We start from the raw sequence: 17,529 nt of genomic DNA, 5'->3' as shown, positions 1-17,529 counted from the left end.
GGAAACTTTTTTTTCTGGCAAAGGATCAGTGTTTATGCTCAGTAAATCATGATGTATCACGGCTTCGCTTTTCAGTTACTTGCTGTGAATTATGGTACAATTCCCAAACACAAATGTTGTGAATTTAATGTTACTATGCAACTTTTCTACTGGAAGGAGAAAAAGGCCTGAGAGGCTCTTTTTCTTCTTTTAGTCAAAGATCCTTCATTAAGGCCAAGAAATATGACCTTTTTGCTTCTAATTTTGGAGTTCTGTCCGTAAGTGTAATCTTAGCAGTGGATCCTCTTCTGGCCGGTGTGGGATTGAAGCGCGTGCGGCCAGCGGCGCTGGGTGCCTGAGCGGATAGCTCCAGGTAACGCGTTTCCAGTGATTAGGAGGAACCGGTATCGTTTTCAAGGAGCATCGCACTCATTGTGTCTTGGGCAAAATGTTGGGAAACCGTTGTTCCCGTAACCCGCGAGTGTCGTGAGTGCCTGCGGTGGCTCCGACGGGAAACTTGTGTTACGCTAGTGTCAGGCAGGTTTAATTGCAGCTAATCCCGATTAAACATTCTCGTCGTTCCCGTCGTTGAATCGCGTGTGCAGTTACGCTGTTGATCTTGACCCACTGGCTTCCATCCTTGTAAGATACTGACTGGTAAATCGTGAAACAAAAGTGGTGCTGCTCATCTGGAAGGGTATAAAAGGAGTTTTTGCAAAGTACCTGTTAAAGCTGGTAAATGGAAGTGGAACACGCCTCCTGGAACCAGCACGTTTTCTGCTTAAGTACCGGAACTGTAGCTTAGAAACGGGGAAATAAATATTCAGTAAGTCATATTCTTTATATGAGATTTTTGAAGGTATCGGTTTTGAAAAGCAAGGAAGGATGAGAAGAATGTACTACAATAAAGAAATACTATCTAGCAGTTGAGAGCGGGTTGGTGTCCTGTAAGACTAAGAATGGGATGAAGTTTGGAGACAAAACTGTGCAAGACTGGAAATTCAAGTGTTGATGGACTTTAAACTGTGGGTTTTCTCGTGTGGTCAGGGAATCACTAAGCCTAATTTCGTTGGGTTGTTTTGTTGGTTTCTTGAGTGTTTGTTGGTGAAGAAGGAACATGGAAAACATAGAAACGAAAAGGACCCTTCACCTTGTGCTCTAGTTGCTGTCTTGCGTCAGGTGAAGATAACTGCAGGTAGGATGGGATTAGGTGCTGGTCAGTACAATGATTTACTGGGTTTTTTTGTTACAAATGGGACCTGGAGATTGTTTTCAGGTGAATGTGACTCTGAGAAAAGCTCTCAAAGAGGAATGTAGAAGTACCTGGAAATAAACTAACCTTTCATCATGTCCTCCAATTTAAAACCCTGTGCTGCTTTGCCTACAAATGGTTTCCAGAACCGCTTGTTTTTCAGAGTCCGGGTGTCTGTCCCTCATAGACCTGTAAGTGCTGCCAGTTTGGATCGGGCGTGCTTAATTTGAGGTGGGACTGTGCAGCATGCCAGTCTTTTGGGAAGCAAGCTGATGATTCAAACATACTCAGTAGACGTTCAGGCACAGTCAGCGGTGTGAACACGGATATCTTTTTATCTCTCAAGTTTCTCCTGCAGCCTGTTTCTCTAAGTTGAGTTTGGCTCCCAGCACTCCAGTATCCATCTGAAAGAGCTGCTTCAGGCTGTACTGTGCGTTCCCTGCTCATTTGAATGAATTTGTGTTTCCTGGTGCCGGTTGTGTTGGGAAGCGAGCTATAGAAAGCGTGTCCCCAGGAGGAGCTGCAGGAGCAACGGGTGGGTTTCTCTAATTCCGTTCTGGTGAGTCCACGGACTATTCAGTGTAAAGCGCAAGTCCCACCCTGCGCTCTGAAGGGGCTTGCTGCAAATATCTTTCTGGGAAAGGCAACAAAATCCCATGTTTTCTGCTGATTTACACTGCAGAGGTGCAATGCCAAATTCATTTGTCAGCGCTCAAATACATGGCGTTATGGTCCCTTGTAGAAACTTGTCGAGCTTAGAGCATTTGCTTTAAAGACTTATCTATTAGTGCATATGATAAATAGCAGATACACTTTGTAAAGACATCACCAGAAATATATGCAGCATTTTTAACATAGGACACTGAGGTGAAAAAAAGGATTTCACATTTGTTAGCACAGATCTAACAGGAGCTGTTGCAAGTGACAGCAGTAGCTCTGTGCTCGCAGCATACCAATGCAGATGGAACTGGTTGGTTGCCAGATATTAGTCATGGGGCACACCTACTTTGGAAGAGTAGCCTGTGGGTTTAGAGAAGTAATTATTTTCTAACAGCCCTGTGGGGCACAAGCAATTCAGCTTATGGAGGACAAGGAAGGGCTTGCTCCAGAATGTTAGTTAAAAAATTGCGTGCATATGAGCTGCAGCTGGTGACGATTTGACTGGAATTTAATTTGTCCAGGCATTGTTCATTACAGGCATCATGGAAGACACGAGCTTCTGAAGGCTGAGATGATTGCTGACCTGGTACAGCTTTTGTGGCTAATTGCAATGGAAGTCGGATCACGAGAGCTGCGGTGGGCAGCCTTTCAACTGGTGCAGGGAAGAAGCCGAACTGCTCCGATTTCAGACCTTCTGGTCGATCGTCCGGCTTAGCCCTTCGTTTTGCAGAGCTGGCTGCTTGTAGCAATTAGAGGCTTTCTGAGTTAGGGACCTCAGGGTGAGCGACCGAGAACGGCTCTAGCTGAACTGCAATGCTTGCACAGGTCAACATGAAGCTTAAAGAAGTCAGCGCTTCTGACTGATCACAAAATTCTTCTCTCTCTGATCGCTAATTAGATGGTTAACATTCTTCGCCTCATTATCCCACCCTCAGCTTTTCTTTCTGGGGATCTAGGTTGGCACTTCTAGAGGCTCCGAAGGAGCAGTTAACTCTTACATTTCTGAAGTAGTCTAAAAACAACCTGCTCTTTTGGTGCGTGTTTGTGAAAAGTATTTGTGGTGCGTATGTGTGAAAAACAAAGTCATATGCTCTAGATTTAACACTTTTGTCTGCTGTTGACTCAATCTTAATGTTACGTCACATTTTTCTATTTCTTTCTGGTTTATGGATATTTCTGGGGACAATTCCAGCATAGACTGGCTGTAGCCGTGACTTCTTAAGGACTACATTGCCAATCTGTTGCCAGAAGGCAAGGTTCTCGTCAGGATAGAGGGAATAGATGCTCTCCTACTTGCTGGTGAAGAATATCTTTGTGATAGCCCAGGTAAGACTACTTTGCCCATTCCGGCAAGGCAGCGAGTGGGCTACAGGGCAGTGACTTTAATTTCGTTTTAATAGTCTCAATGACTCCATGGGTTATATATAAGAAAAGCCCATTAATGCAAGTAGACCCTGGCTTTGCTGGAGAGGGTTCTTCACCCTCTTGCAAAACGTCTTAAAAATCCGTAATTTTTTTTTTTTAAAGTGTGAAAAATGCTGTTCTCGTGTTATCTGGAAATAGTTCTCACCTTTGGAATAATATTGTTCGGCAGCGCTGGAGAGGCACAGTGCTCAAAATAGCAGCCGCTGCCATAGGCCAGGATGGAGCGGAGTCGAGCGAGTTGTGTTGTCAGTCATGGGAACATGAATCCAATTCCACCTGCAGATGAGCATTCCCGAAATAGAAGAGGGTTGTCAACTAACAGAGGAGATGTATTGTGTGCATCTCTTTGGTGCACTGTTACTGCGCTCCCTTCGTACTGCATTAAGGAAAAAAAATAAAAAAAATTAAAAGTTGCTGTGGTTTAGCTGTAGCTCGAGAGAGTAACCACTTCCTACTCTCTTCAGTAAATAACAGCTGGGAGAGGCTCTTTGGCTAATAACTGTGTACGCTGTTATTTTGTAGGTGAAATACAATCTGTCTGCAGGCAAACCACCCTGATTCAAAAGTGTGCTGCTCCCTAATTTTCGGAGGCAAGTTCTGCTAGCCTGGGGAAGATGCGAATGTCTCCAGGAAGAGCACTTGGGGAAGGTTGGTGGAGGGGCAGGAAATCTTGTCTGAGGCTTAACAAAGCTAACTGCTAGTGGTGTAGGAAATTCGTTAACACCCTGAGCCGAGGGAGGGACCATAGGCTGGCAGGAGGATTGCTGCTGCTGGAGGTAATAAAGTTCAGTGCCTTTCTGAATTTTTAACTGTGAGGATCCTGGTGAGTGCTCCTGAGGCATTTCAGGTTCAAAGTTCTCCTGTACGCAGGCGTTTTTCATGTAGTTTGAGACGCCAAAGAGTCTCTGGTGCAGCTGTTTTTCTTTTAAGAGCTTCCCGAATCTGCTACCTTTCTGCATTTAACCATTTTTCCTTGATTTAAACACATTATCCTTGAAACTGTTGTCCCCTGCATAAATAAAGCCTTCCTCCTTCGTATTTCCCATGTGCAGACTGCTGTGATATGCTGTAATTATGGGTTCAAACTCCTGCGGGGCCGGATTGTATCGAGCTAACCTGAGTCCTAGTGCCCGTGGATCGGGTTTTGGACCGCCAGGCAGAGCAATGTGGATGGCTTCTGTTGAGAAGTTGTCCCAATGCTACTTGAATTTTTTTTAAGTGCATACAAGGTAAAAATGAATCGAATGCAGTATTTTTTTTTTAATTACTGCAAAAGGGCTCTGTGTTGGCTCTGTGTTTCTCTCCATCTTTCTCTTGTTGGCTGCTTGCTTGCTGTGAATGATAATGCACTGTAAATTCCCATTCTGTCAAACCCAAGAAACGAGGGACCTGCTGGCTTAACCTGTAGCCTTATGCTGATTAAAAAGAAAATATAACGATTGTGTGGGAAGGAAGGTCTTGGACACTTTCCACTTAATCCTATAGCAGTATTTGAGAGGCCTTTGCCCATATCTTCTGTATTTCTTCTGCTTAATGTTGGCTGATACTTGAGCTTGCTTGCAGGTTGCATCCAACCAGCAGTCTTTCCTCTTCCAAGTGCTGGTAGCACCAGGCAATCGTAAATAGTAGAATTCTTAAAACTTCTTTTTTTTTTTTATTTTAAAATACTAGGCACTTCACCCTGGGGCCTGCGTTGTTATGTAGACCAAACTTAAGTGAGATTATCAAAGTAAAAAAACATTTTCACTAGCAGTGTTTAATTTTGTCTAAGAAAAATAGAGGAGGATGAAAGTTGACAGTGCTCTTCATTCTTATACCTTCCTTCCAGGATAATGGCGTTATCCTTATTAGCATCCTGATTTAAAGGGTTGTTGTGGAACTAGTCGTTGGAGTAGAAAGTTAAGGAGCAGGTGAGCCTGTTACATGATCCGACACTTGTCCCTAATGCCTGCGTGCATTTCCCTTAGACCGCAGGAAATGAGCATGACAACGAATTCAAGGAGCAGGGAGCTCGCCGGCAGACTTGTCGCCAAGTGCTCTTCTCAAGGTTTTGCAAGCTGTATAAATGTGCTAGAAAAGAATGGATTCGTAAGTGAGAGCTCATGAATTCATGACCTCTTTCATGTTTGCACCAAGAGCTGGCAAATACCTCTCCGTGAATGTGAATTTCCTTGTTTCTTTGCATGACCAGATTTACAGAAGATTCAGCTCTAATCCATTTCTGTGAATATTATTAGTTTGCTTTCTTGGCTTCTGTGACACTGAAACAGATCTCATTAGGAGTGGGCTTTCTCTGGCATTTGAAGGCTTTTTCAGGTTTCTACCAATAGCGGTTGCTGCTCCAATCTTATGAGGTTTGTTCTTGCAAATCAGACTTCATTAGCTGGTCTGAGTGAAGACAGCCGTGCGAAGAGGAGAGTTGAAATTACATTGCCACAAGTCAGCTTGGCTCTCGGGCTGCTGGGGACTCCTGCTGTCGTCTTCTGCATGATGTGAACCATACTTGGTGTTTCCGCGGTGGATGGACCTTCACTCTTGAGCTCCTGCCAAAGTTGGTCCATCGTGGGGGACGCAGGTTCAGATGATTTTCGTTAATCCCAGTGGCCGGGCATAAGTTGCTTTGCAACGTGCTCAGCAGGCTCACAGGGACCCTATATATCTGTATGGTTCTGGCTTTGCACCGTGGCTGTGGGTGAAGGGGGTGATGTTCCTGCTGGGTACAAAGGCAGAGCAGTAGTGATGCTCTGTCTCTGGGACAACAGAGTTCAAGAACTTCCTAAGTCTCTGCAGATTTTTAGGAGCGTCAACGTGATTGTAACGAGGCAGTTGAGATTTTTTTTTTTCTTCAACACCAGATTAGTAGGGAAGCAAACTATTGCTTCTTAAGAAGCTTTCGATAAAAGAAACCAAAAAAGGGCAAAGTATTATTCGGATACCCCTTTCTAAATATGTTTTTTTTTAGAAAAGGCCTATTTCTGTGATGCTCTCAAGCACAGCAAAGCTTTGTTATGTGAGTAGTTTTGCTATAAATACAGAGGCTGGAGATTAAGAACAAACGGTAAACAGCTCTGTTAAAAACCAATGAACATTTTGTTTTGTGGTGCCATCTCGTAATCCTAAGTAATTTTTCTTCATATCTCCGAGTGTGAAGCTGGGTGTTGAAAGCATTGCCATTTCGTTGTCCGCTGCTGCGGATCAGCTGGGCAGGGATGGGGCTGTGCCGCGCCGTGTCGCATGGGCTTTTGTCTTTGCGTTCGTGGAAAGACAGCGAGTCCTGCGTGGCCAGCGGGGGATGCCTGCTTCTGCGGAGGCATCTTCTGGCAGAGCGCACCACGTTTGCAGCTGGGTACAGGGCCTGGGGTTATTGCGTGATGGACGGAGCGATGGTTTAGCCTCAGGAAGCGAAGATGGATATGGTTGCTGACGTGCTGCTGCCTTTTTCATAGTCTTTTAGACTTTTTTTTACAGTTAAATTTGTTTAGAACCTGTCTTTGAATGCTGGGTCTATTTTAACAGGGTTTTTCTGGCAGGGAGTGAAGCGATAAAGGTACTCAAAAGGAAAGGTTTAGTGAGGATGCAGATGGCGCTTCTGATGCAGGCTTTCTCTATGCTCATCCATGGAGTCTACATACCTCTGGTAGTAAAGAAAAAGAACTATTTATATCCATTTAAAATGATCTAGCTTAGTTCTGTTTTATTTCACGTGTTACCAGGCTCCAGCTGCAGCAACCTCCCCTGTGCTGGCTTACAGCTGCAGCTTCGGAGGCTTTCTCGGGAGGGGGCTTGAGGCAGACACCCCTCCTGGACAGAGGCGTGTGGAAGGAGGGTCTGGGAACCTCGTGCCTGTTCAGCAGCTGAGGGGTTTTGCTCTCAGCAGTTGTCTCTGGATTTTAGCCCAGAGAGCAGGGTTGATATGAAAGGGAACAAATTGCCTCTCTGTTCCAGTACGCGGGCTGGTAGATACTGATGCCTCGTGGGCTGGACTGGAGTGAGTCTAGCGGGTGTCTTAACGCAGCAGATTTCTTGGAAGGGTAAGAGGACTTGACGTTTTGCATGTCGTCTTAGCGGTGCCCATGTTTGTCTGACAGCCAGGTTGGAGCCGTAGCAGCTGATGATGCTCAGAAGCTGCAGGTAGGAGACCGGCGCTGATGCACGGCTGGGCCGCACGGTGCACGTGCCGTGGCTGTGCCTAGAGCCTGCCCGTCCCGGTCCAGGCGTGTAGCACGGGACGTCTGGCATCTCTTCCACAGGGCAGATGTGCCACACGATGGTTAATGCACCTCCGTTTCTATCTCAGGCTCTTACAGGACTCCCAAGTTGCTGCTTTATCACAGAATAGGGTCCTACAGGTGCACACTGGGGGTGGTATGCCTTCACAACCTTACCAGGCAAGTAATGGGGTTGATACATTTTAAGTTTGCACCTTTCAGACTACGTAACTCTGCAGTCCCTGTGGCAAGCAAGCTCACGACGCTGCCGCTGCTGCTTCTCGTCTTTAATGGCAGCAGCAGCTTAAAATGCCCTAATGTGTGTGAGCACATCTGATCTTGCTGCCTTCAGCGTGCTGGAGCGAATGCTCTTGCTGTTTGGATGAGAGGGGTTTGAAGAACGAATAGATGACTATTTCTAATTCTAACTTATATTGTTTCCTGTGAAGCTGTCCCCTCTGCAGGGGAAACACGGTAGAGCCATAACAGGAACAAGCAAACATCCCGCGCTTCCTGGTGACTGTAATGACTCTGCTGACTTGAAATGCATCATTGCTTTAGTCTATCGCTAGCTGACTTTTATCTAGGGTGTTTTTTACTGTTAATGATTAGACATTGAACAGTTCCCTCTAGAAACAAGCTCTGCAGCTCCTTGCCCTCGCAGAGCTTGCAGCATCTGTTTTAGTGCTGTTGCCATGAAAACTGGCTGAGCACCAGCAGCAGCCCTGTTATTGCCCTGTGGCCCCTTGCAGCACCAGCCGTAGTTACCTGATTGTTTCTATCGCACCTTAAAGGAAACCCAAGCTTGCAAAAGCTTTACCTAAAATAATAATGTTCATATTCTCTATTCCCTTTGTGCTTTCTTCCATTAAATGTTCTAGCATGAATTGGATGTTTCCAATTCCAAAACCCTTGCTAGAGGGTTTCATCTAGGGTCAAGCCTTGGAGGGGTCTTGGTAGCCTTCTGTTTGCAGGGGTTGGCTGGCTGTTGGAAACGCTGAGGTGTCTGCCCGTCATCACCAATTAAATACTCAAGTCATATCTGGAGCTTCGGACACAATGCAATGTAAACATAACTGCGACGAGGATATTTACCCTTAAGTCAATGACAAATCTGGCCAGACGGTGGTGGAGCCAGGGTTTTATCAGAGGTGTTTTCAAAGGTATAAATTAAACATTGTGAAGGTTCCCGAAGAAAGGTTTATTAGTAATCACAGCTCTGTAATTGGGTCCTGGACACGTGCCCTCCCTGAGTTCTGTTTTTTATGTTGTGTTTGAAAAGAAACAAACCAAAAAAAAAAACAACCTGTTGGGCTGTGTGTGAGGGTAGCACGATGACTGTAGCTGTGATGAGGGCATGGGGGAACAGGTTTGGGATCTTTGCACAGCCACACTTGTGTCCTGTCATCGTCACTCATGCAGGGTGGTGTTTATGGGGCCAGAGCTCCTTAGGTTCTGCGTGGCAAACCCGTACCAAAGATTTCCTCGGTTTCCTTCTGGTTCTTCTGTGATGGGTCCAAATTCCACATTTTCTTTTGCAGATTTCATTATCTGCCGCTTGACAAAGGAATATAATGCAGCAATTTTCCTAACCTAAATAGTGATTCTGAATAACTGTATTTCCAGCTCCCCTTTAACTTGTACTTAATTTAAGTGTGTGGGCTTTTTAATTTGATCGTTGTGGGGAGGAACAAAGAATGAAATGCTGCAGATATGCCTTCCTCTTCCCTTTTTTTAGTTAAATCTGTCTTTGTCATTCTTTTTCTCTTTGACTTCCATGAGCTGCTCAAGCTATTTTTCTCTAGTTTCTTTTGTTGTAGCTTCTACATCGCAGTCTTACATCTTTAGAAATATATAATGCATGTATGTGACTGCTTCCTTGCCATCACCGCATCGTTGTTGTCAGCATATGACAAATAACGTGATTGATGGCTGACTAAGCATTCTGAATATTTCTTCATTCTTTGTGTGCCTAATGATATTTTTTTCTTGTGCCTAGGGAGGCATGAGTGGATGGCATCTCTTGTGCCGATGGAGCCATCTTCAGACTCAGATATGAAATTGCACTGAGTGCAGACAGGTGCTCTGCCTCCGTGGCAGGAGTCAGCCTTAAAGCTGGCCGACCATCATAGCTGCGAAGCTGCTAATCGTTGAATCCATATGACATGCCCCTCATACTTATTGGGTGACTTTAAATAGTTCTGTAAGTAGCCAAGTCTAGCCTGGTTTCAAGCAGGGAGAAAATGTGTCTGTCAGTCTAAAAAGGGTCTTTGTAGCCATATGGCTACTATGTTTGCCTTCATTAAATGAAAAAAAAAAGAGATGTGAGGTGCTTCAGCTGGTTGGATCAAAGTCAGGCATTCCCCGTAGGAATGTTTTAATTGCTGAAAACTCTCTCCATTTCCTTTTTTAGGAGAGCTGTCCTTTTTTTCAAGCCAGAGAGTGCATCTGCCTTTGTGCTGAAGAAGGTGGTGTGAACGCTCTCTGACCAGGTACGTTTATGCAGCAGTACACCACAAAGCCATCCAAACCATCTCTCCTGCCTCACAGTTAATTTTCCACATCTCTGTGCCCTTGACTCCCCAAACCAGGGATATCTTATGAGGTGAGTAGTGTGAATGTGATAGCGGCACGCTCGGAGTCCACTTAGAGACAGTTTGACCAAGGTAGGGTGTTAAGTGTCTAAAATTGCCCTGAGGTCACACAGAAAGCTAACATGCAGGTGTTGCCTGTAAGGTGGAATGGTTTTTCTGAATGACATTCTTTTTCTGTGATGACTGTTACCGTATCACCGCTCTTTAGATGTTATGATGTTCTCCGGGGTAGACACAGTTGTGCCATGCATTATCTGCCATACAATTCCAGGTGAAAAGATTAAAGTTTTGATAGGATGACATAAAGGTACCTTCAAGGTTATTAGTTAAAACTGACCTACCTTAAGAGCAGCTCTTCCAAAAGGCATTCACACTTCCTTCCTCAAAGCAACATATCAGGCAGGGGAGCGTTACCAGAGTTGCTTGTTGCCTCTGACTTGCCTCTTGGGCCGAAATTGATTTTTAAGAGATGCCAACAGCGTGTTGGTCTTCAGCGTCCTTCCGCGGGGCTGGTTTTGGAGTCTCCGAGAGAGGGCAGTGTGTCCCTGGCAGCTGGACCGCACAGCATCAGCTGCCAGGCGTGCACAGCTTCTGCTCGTCGTCTCAGAAACAGCATTAGACTCCAGAATGCTGAGAGAGCGTAAGTCCTTGAAACCATTTGAAGTGAGTAATTGACTGGCAGACTCATTAGCAAATGTATTAGGAGCTGTATATCATCATGTGACTGTTGGTCCTCTCCCCAGGCTGTGGCAGGGGTCCGGCAGCGCTTCCTCTTGCCTCACTTTCCTAAAAAATGTCCCGTCTGTCCCACTTGCGTCATTTTGCCCTACTTTTTGCACTTGGTGTCTCCTCCAAGAGGGGAACGATGTTCGTGGGATCAGCATAGAACTTTGCTGTGAGTCAGAGTCAACTGGAGACTTAATTCAAAACATAAGGAACTGGGGAGAAAAACAAAAAAAGGAAAACTAATGGAGCTTGTTATATTGTAATATTTTGCCTTAGGGCTCCAAACAGGAAATGCTTATGCCAGTCTCCATCTCAAAAGCAAATCTTTGTTCACTAAAGAGGCAGATTTTTACTGAAGTGTGGAAGCACGCATCTCTCCCCAGCCCAGTGTGCTTTTTTTTCCTTTTTAAGCTGTTTCTGCAGCAGGGCTGTGAATGAGTTGTCACTGCTGGGTTTGGCTTCTGTTTTCAGGACCCATTTGTGAACCCTTTCGTTTCGTTCAGCTCTGCGTGGTGAATAACCAGCAGTTCTCTGCTGCCAGTCAGGACTCTCACAGCACCTGTCTGTTATTTAGGAAGCAGGTTTTAATCCTGTCAATTTTTGCCCGGTTCCTAAAGGTACGTGAAGGCACCTTTATTGGTGACTCGCATCTTGCAGAAATGATGCTGCCCTGGCCTAGTAATCACTGACATATCAAGAGCACCCTGTTTCCCAGGGTTCATTAAGGCGTTTAGGTTTTTTACTAATTGACTGTATAAAATTGCTCAGTAGCCCCTAGAAGACAGGGCACTTGTATAACATGAAAGCGCATTGAAATAACCTCAAAAGTTGCTTTGAGATAAAAATGTATCCCAGGAGAAACATCCACGTTTAAAACAAAACTATTAACCTTGCTTCTAAATCCTTCCTCAAGACATTTTTCTTCTTTCCCTTCTCGCTTTCTGTAATGGCAGAACAAGGTGAACTTTACGCATCTGGTAGGAAAGGGGGAAGGATCCCCTCCCTGGGGAGTGCTTTATTGCTAGCTTGGAAGCGATGCTAGTTTGTCATTTTTATTTTTCTTTGTGTGGTGTTTTTAGTGATTTGAAGTCAACGGCCTGTTGATCTTTAGTATTTGTTTTACTGGAACAGTTCCTGAATTGTTGGTGCAGCCTATGAAAACAGCTATACTTTACACCGTTCAGCTGCTTGTCATAATATTTAAAAGCAAATGCCTGCGCACTTTTATAATGGCACTTTAAGAATTATAAACCTCAGCATCCCATCTGTGTTTCACTCTGGTATTTACAGTGTAATGAATTCTCCCTTGCTGCTTCAGCTGGATACTCTTTCACCTCCTCTTCCTGTTTCAAGCAGTTGTTAAGTTGGTGTACATTTTAAAATTCCTCCAATTTTTAGGAGGTTGTCAGCGACATAAAAGAACTTCTTGTATTGCTTATTTGCCTGGCAGAGGCATTGAGCTAATCTAATTATGTTAAACCTAAGCATCCCTAGAGAAGAAGTGTATTGTCACTGGTTTGATCTGTTTATAACAGCTGGAGGCATTTGCTAAAACTGGAAGATTTTTTTTTTAGGAATAAGCTTTCTCTATAAGCAAACATTTTTTACTGCAGACAGATTTTTTTGTTGCTATTCTTAATTTGTCCTCCAAAAGGAGGAAAAGGTGATTTTTTGGATGAAAGTAAGTTGGAAAGTCCAGAAACATATCTAGTGTATCTCCTAGCAAAAGAAGGCTGTTGCTATAGCACATTTTTGTTCCATTAGTGTTTGTACATTTTTAAATTTAATTTTCCAAACAGCTTCAGGAAATTGGCATCCCATAAGTAAAATTTTTAAAAATAGCTCTGTTACTGCTGAAATAAGTCCTGTTATTTCCATGGACTGCTGTCCTGAGTGTATTACTGGCTCTCTAAAACCTTGGAAGTGTTTAACGAGATACTGCTAAGCAGAGTTGTAACCCCAAATATTTACTGAGGAATTAGTTTGTCCCGTTTCTTTAAAGAATGAACTCTTGCAAATGGAATGCTGCTGTCTGCAAGGTTTATTTTAAACTTTTTCCTCTTTTGCTCAGAGGAAAAACAAAGCCTGAGTAGGAATGCCTGATTGTGTAGTTACTGTCCTTCTGAATACCCCAGACTGCTCAGCAGACCGCTCCGCTTGCTGCGAAACGGCTGGGTAGGTGAAGACAGTGCTCGTGTACCATGCTAGCCATCCTTGTTCACCTCCGCTCCTTTCCTTAAATCGATGAGTGTTTAAGGCATTTCACACTTAAACTTCAATTATGAATTACTCTTTTTTTTTTTACAGGGCTGTGTGTTCTAGAGTTGCTCCTTCCCCCACGTGAAACTGCTCATGCATAGATGCCTTTGTGCATGAAGTTGGGGTACCAGGCTGCTTTCTGTCCTCCGGCAGCACAGCTGCTAGCAATGCTTCCCATTGCTCTGCTCGGAGACCCCAAAGGAGCTGAGCTTCACAGGAGCAGCTGCTGGTCAGACTTAGCCTTTGGAGGGACTTTAGCTACAAGTGTAGTAGCACCAGTCCTGTCAAATGGTTTCTGCAGCTTTCGAGCTTGAAGCATAGATCCCTTGAGGTGCGAAGCACTGCAGGGCATAGGGAAGGCCCTTTTTGCTTGCCTCTCCTCCAAGCCTTCCCTTTTTAGGACTTAAAAAATGATCCAGATCAAGTTGCCAGAACAGACTTCGTAGCAACTTCACAATTAGCGATTTGCTTCCAAAAGCAAATGTGCACTGGCTGTGGCAGCTGTTACTTAGCAAAAATCCTGGGCTGTGTGCTGGAAAATGGCAGGAGTTCTGTGGACAAGGGAAAAAGAATCTGCTCATCCCTTGGAGGAATTAATGGGGAAAAGTTAAACTTTACAGGCTCTCTCTTTACCATGGATATTTTGCATTGGTTGTCCAGATGCAGTTGTTTGATAATGATTTACTGTTTATAAGTATCTATTTTTAGAGACATGTCAAAGTCTACCTCTGCACCAAGATCTTTTGCCTATTATTAAAGTACTAAGTAGCAGAATTATACCTGGTGCTGGTTATCCCATTAAGGTTATTTAATTCCAAGTGTGATCTGAGCAACTTCACCTTCAGTAACGCGTTTCTCTCCCTTTAACTTCACTAACGTGTCAGCACTGGGGGAACCTGAACTTCTGGTGTGGGTCTGCGCCCTACTTGCCCAGAGTGAGAAGACGCACCATGCTGGACAGCAGGTCGTTACCTCATAATTGCAGCACTGCTCTGAATCACAGTCTCGTGCTGATGCATCTCGGTGTCGGTTCGTTATCTGTTGGTCAGCAGTACCTGCCAGTAATGCTTTAATTTAGCCCTGTGGTACGGCATGTAAGAATTCCCAAGTTCCTTGATTAGGGATCCATCAGGCATCTTAAAAGGAGCCTTTTGCTATTTGACAGCTTCATTTTCCATGAGCTGTTCCGCGTTACCTAACGGCGCTGAACGAGGTCGCGTCGTCCACTGGGCCAGGGAGGCCACAGCCCCATACCAGCCCCGCTGCGGAGCTGCCTGCAGCGGGCTGAATCACACTGCTGTCATCGGAGCAGGGCTCCCTTCTGGAAAGGGAATGTCGAGCACAAATATTCTGCTCGAATAGCATGCTGGCTGGCTCTGTTTTTTCTAAAATGCATGGGTTCTTTAGTGCTCAAAATCTTTGAACTCTGATAGGAAAATGAGCAGACTGCAGGCTGGAGTTAGAGCTAGTCTTTAGAGCCTGTGCAAATGCAGTTTTTTCTAGTTCTCACTTTAAAACCCCGAGTCAGATTGTCAAGAACAGTGCACATCGACCTTCATTTGCAAAGGTGGTAGGTAGGGTTGGTATCTTGTTCACCGTATGAATGCAGCGTCTTTGACTTTTACGCTTTGCCACGTATTCAAGCATTCTTTAAAAATCCTAAGGACTAGGAACGCAATCAGCAGTCACTTGCTACAGAAGGATGAGTCTTTGAATCTTGTATTCCTAAGCTCTCTCTAATCTTTTCTTAGAACTTTTTATTAATCACAGATGGAATAGTTGATAGCATTGGCTGCCTGCCCGCTCCGTGATCTGCCGGATCTTGGAGTGTTTGAGGGAAGTATAGCAAGTTCCTCCTGCCGGTGAGCTGGACGATCCTTGTGGAAAGGCTCTTCTGCAGAGACTGCCTCCCACGGAGTTCCTGGCACCGCGGGTTTTCTGGTGGGCTGGAATGGATGATCTGGCTTCCTTCGAGCCTTGCCCTGACTTTGAGGGAACGTTGGCAGCTGCAGGCTCCGGCCCTGGGAGATGCTTTGCATTACCAACTGTTGCCACTTCCAGTTAGTTCGGAAAGGAATTCCCCTCCTTGCAGCCCACGCTTGCTTCAAGGTATCTCTTAAAGCGCTGGTACTTGCATTGCTAGCCGCTTGCATGTTCGCAGAGCAGGCTTGAGCAAAGGGTTCTGGCCTGCACCGTAAACAGGGCATAGGTCAAGAAGGTCCAAATACGACAAGGGTTTTTTCCAAACCTGTTGGTGTGACAAATTCCCATGACGAGTAGCTGTTTCTAATGAGAATGGTAGAGCCACTCCAAGTCTTGCACGATGACTTTTAGGTTCTTTGTTCAGGCTTTGTTGCCAGCAAGTGCTGGTGTGCAATATCCGCCTGGAGGAAATTGCAGCCTGCTTATCGACTGTGTAGGAAATGGTACAAGTGGGAGATAGGGGAGCGTCTGCTGTGAGCGTGGCTGTCCACGCATGGAGAGGTTATGTGCTAAGTAGTGAATGCTGCACTTAACGTACCGGGGGCCAGCTGACTTACTGAAGACCTTTCGCCAGCTGGGAAGTGCCGGCCGGCGTAGCCTGATGAACGGCAGCAGGAGCATGTCCAGTTAGTTTACCTCCTTGGCTCTAGCAGTCTTGTTTTTGATGTCAGTAAACAGGAGTGTGTGCGGTCACGCATCGCTCGGCGAGCTCGGTCACGCTGCTGGATATCATGTTCTTTACCTTTGCACTGGGAGAAGCGTGGAAGGAAGGAGGGGGCAGAGTTTATTCCAGCACGCTGAGGTCAGGCTTGTTTTCCCTCTCTGAGCAAGAACAGACCAGCCCCTGGAGTCAGATTCTGCAAGCCTGTAAACAAAAGGCTCGTTTCTGCGGAAAGCCAAAGATGGTGTTGTGTTCATCTGGAAAGTTGTTGGGTTGGTTTTTCCCTGCTGCAAACTGTTCCTTGTGTACTAACTTCCAGTTCAAAAGCCTGTGCAGGAGAAATGATGATGATGTTCGTCAGGCATAGCTCGGGGTGTCTGCAAAGCTGGCACTGATTGCAAACCGGAGGAGGAGGAAGCTGGGAGGAGCCCAGGCAAGAGGCTGCTCCTGCAGCAGTGCTGGCTCCTGCAGAGTTTGACTCCAGCCTGCCGGGTAGCCTTCTAGCAAAGGGCCTGCCTACAGGCATGTCTCCTGCCCAACTGACTTTGCAGAGGCCATAAACCAGTACTGCAGAGATGGCCTGTCTGGGGTGACGAGGTGGTAGATGTCCTTGTCAAAATTGTAGGTGTGTTGCAGGGAGGGTGGTGCTCGTGGTGGTGTTATTCCCGCCTGCTGCATGGGAGCTGCTCAGGGACTGCCTTCGGCTGCAGAGGCTTCTGCTGTGGTTCTGGAGTAGTCCTCAAATAGTAGTGCCTGCAGAAAACCTAAACAGCTCTTAAAATGCTGACTGATTTAAAAAAAAAAAAAAAGGCAGTCCAGAAATCCCTGTGTTGCTTTTAAAACAAAAGGAAAGAGCAATCAGGATGACGGGTGCATTGACAAAGTTTGAGGAAGAGCAATACAAACAAAAATAAAGAATGTGTGTAATGTCATTTCAGGTTTTCGCTTTAGTTACAGCTTCAAGACTTCATTTAGTCAGAAGGTAGATTTGATTTTGGGTGGCTTGTCTTTGAATGAGGCGTTGTGCGCTCTCCTGCAGCTTGGAGGTGGTGGCTGATTCCTGTAGCAGCTTGGCATTTATCAGCTCTTACAGAGCACCAGAGACACTTAAACAACTGCACATACTTCATGGGGCCAAGCTACTTGCTATTTAAATCTGTTTGCAATTTAGAAGCCGTAATTATTTTTTCATGCTATGAAATCACGTATAGCTGGAAGAGTTGGGAGGCGGTGGAGTGAGGATTGCAGCTGAAGGCTGGCTCAGTGCAGCCTGTGATTTAGGGGGCAAGTTCATCTTTTTCAGCAATTAGCAGGATATTGGGAAAGTAATCTTCATTCCTTTCCCTTATAAAAGGCACACCGTCCTGTATGGAAAGGGCTGAAGAGCATATTGACTTACTGAGGGCTGAAATTCCTCCAGACTGCTCATTGCACCCCCTTTCCGTAGAGGCTTATTAACCTGTACTGCAGGGAGAGGCGGGAACTGCATCTCCTAGTGATGGAAATGCCTCCTTGGAGGCAGAGCAAGGGCGTCCCAGAAAGCGCTGCTCCTGAGGACTTGTTTTCCCATGTTCCTGGTGGCTTTTCTTACCTGCAGGACCTTTCAGATGCTGCTGCACTTGTTTTTCAGCTCCACAGTCCTGTACGTGCTCCTTGCCTATCTCCCATACTTTATTTTGGGAGGGGCATGCCGCTTGATTGACAAAATCCCCTGAATTTCAGTCCCTTTGGGTTTATTACTGAATTCTGAATGGGGATCAGGCAGGCCTGTGCTGCTTTAGC

General features: G+C 45.5%; 1 protein-coding gene across 9 annotated transcripts in view; it reads left to right on the top strand.

Moving 5' to 3' along the window:
• The first annotated feature begins 9,936 nt into the window (after nucleotides 1-9,936).
• The window catches only part of GNG7 (guanine nucleotide binding protein (G protein), gamma 7), a 60,464-nt gene continuing 52,871 nt past the window's right edge, over nucleotides 9,937-17,529 (top strand). For 3 of the 9 annotated variants that reach the window (XR_664049.1, XM_009334594.1, XM_009334616.1), the window contains exon 1: nucleotides 9,937-10,016. The gene's annotated coding sequence lies outside the window, so the exon portion shown is untranslated. Of the gene's footprint in view, nucleotides 10,017-10,111; nucleotides 10,130-11,445; nucleotides 11,462-16,183; nucleotides 16,240-16,259; nucleotides 16,345-17,529 lie in introns of those variants that run through there. The other 6 variants (XM_009334690.1, XM_009334632.1, XM_009334651.1 and 3 more) reach the window with 5 other exon arrangements.

The sequence above is a fragment of the Pygoscelis adeliae genome, unplaced genomic scaffold, assembly GCF_000699105.1.
Source record: "Pygoscelis adeliae isolate BGI_AS28 unplaced genomic scaffold, ASM69910v1 Scaffold850, whole genome shotgun sequence".
NCBI lineage: Eukaryota > Metazoa > Chordata > Aves > Sphenisciformes > Spheniscidae > Pygoscelis > Pygoscelis adeliae.
Note: the sequence above shows the minus strand (reverse complement) of the source record. Positions and strands in the feature narration are given on the sequence as shown.